The sequence below is a fragment of the Nicotiana attenuata genome, unplaced genomic scaffold, assembly GCF_001879085.1.
Source record: "Nicotiana attenuata strain UT unplaced genomic scaffold, NIATTr2, whole genome shotgun sequence".
Taxonomy (NCBI): domain Eukaryota; kingdom Viridiplantae; phylum Streptophyta; class Magnoliopsida; order Solanales; family Solanaceae; genus Nicotiana; species Nicotiana attenuata.
In genome coordinates this window covers 1-2,023 of record NW_017679253.1, presented here as the reverse complement: position 1 = coordinate 2,023, position 2,023 = coordinate 1, and positions in this window count along the sequence as shown.

The window sequence follows — 2,023 nt, the reverse complement described above, 5'->3', positions numbered from 1 at the left end:
TGAACTGGGAGAAGTGCCATTTTATGGTACAAGAAGGGATAGTCCTGGGGCATCGAGTGTCCAGTAAGGGAATTGAGGTTGACCATGCTAAGGTTGATGTGATTGAGAAGTTGCCACCACCTACTTCAGTCAAGGCGGTGAGAAGTTTCCTTGGGCACGCCGGGTTCTACATGCGATTCATAAAAGATTTCTCTAAGATTGCTAACCCGTTATGTAAACTCCTTGAAAAGGATCGCCCCTTTGTGTTTTCTAATGATTGCAGGTTGGCATTTGAGGAGTTGAAGAAGAGATCGGTGACTGCACCCATCATTGTTGCACCCAACTGGGAGCAACCATTTGAGCTCATGTGCGATGCAAGCTATTATGCTATAGGAGCAGTCTTGGGGCAGCGAAAAGATAAAGTGATGCACCCAATTTACTATGCAAGCAGAACCTAAGCGGTGCACAACTCAATTACACCATGACGGAAAAGGAGAGCTTGGCTGTCGTTTTTGCATTCGATAAATTCAGGTCATACTTGATTGGCTCGAAAGTTATTGTTTACACTGACCATGCAGCAATTAGGTACCTGATAGAAAAGAAGGAGTCAAAGCCACGCTTGATTCGCTGGGTTCTTTTATTACAAGAATTTGATCTGGAGATACGTGACAGAATAGGGACAGAGAACCAAGTAGCTACCACCTCTCAAGGTTGGAAGGAGCTGAAAAGAAGGTAGAGGTCGAGGATATAACAGAGACATTCACGGATGAATAGTTACTAGCAATGACATTGGAGGAGGCACCGTGGTATGTTGATATTGCTAATTATTTAGCAAGTGGTATTGTACCTTACGAACTCTCCTCAATTCAAAAGAAAAAGTTCTTCCGTGATTGTCGGTCTTATTATTGGGATGAACCTCTATTGTTTAAAATATGTGTGGATAACATGATTCGGTGGTGTATCCCCGAGAAAGATCAACATTCTGTTTTGCAGGCTTGTCTGCTTCACCATATGGTGGACACTTTGGAGGAATTCGGACAACAACTAAGGTGTTAGAGTCGGGCTTGTATTAGCCAACTCTGTTCAAGGATGCCCATGCTTGGGTCAAGGGTTGCGATGAATGCTAAACGAAAGGCAACGTATCTCGCAGACACGAGATGCCAATGACCACAATTCAAGAGCTGGAGGTTTTTGACATGTGGGGGATCGACTTCATGGGGCCATTTGTCAGCTCGTATGGTAACAAGTACATATTGGTAGCAGTTGACTACGTCTCCAAGTGGGTCGAAGCAGTGGCTCTCCCGACCAATGATGTTAAAGGGGTAACAGGCTTTCTGAAGAAGAACATATTCACATGTTTTGGCACCCCAAAAGCTATACTCAGTGATGGCGAAACACATTTCTGCAATAGAGCGTTCGCATGGCTGTTGGAAAAGTATGGAGTTCGTCATAAGTTGACCACCCCGTAACACCCACAGTCGAGCGGGCAAGTTGAAGTGTCCAACAGGGAGATTAAAAGTGTCCTTACAAAAACAGTGAATGCAACAAGGACTGATTGGGCAAGGAAGCTGGATGATGCATTGTGGGCGTACAACACAGCCTTCAAAACTCCAATTGGTATGTCACCATACAAGTTGGTGTTTGGAAAGGCATGCCACCTCCCGGTAGAGCTTGAGCACAAAACACTTCTGGTATTACGGCAGTTGAACTTGGACATGGAGACAATAGGCACTAACAGAGTCACTGGGTTACATGAGCGAGAGGAATTCAGGTTCCAGGCATTCGAGAGTGCAAGATTATACAAAGAACGCCTTCAAAGAGCGACATTCATCGATGTTGTGTCCCTTCATGCTAGAGTGATAGACACATGTCTTGTTTGGATTAACCCCGACTAGGAAGAGTTCTCCATAGCAATAGCGAGAATGGGGGTGACATAACCGGTAGCCTTCAGTCTTTCATAGAGCTGATCAATGGGTTCAACAATAGGAGTGTATTATCTGGGTGGTCTACGGTCAAAACTTTGGTTCTGGCGATGGTGAGTGGT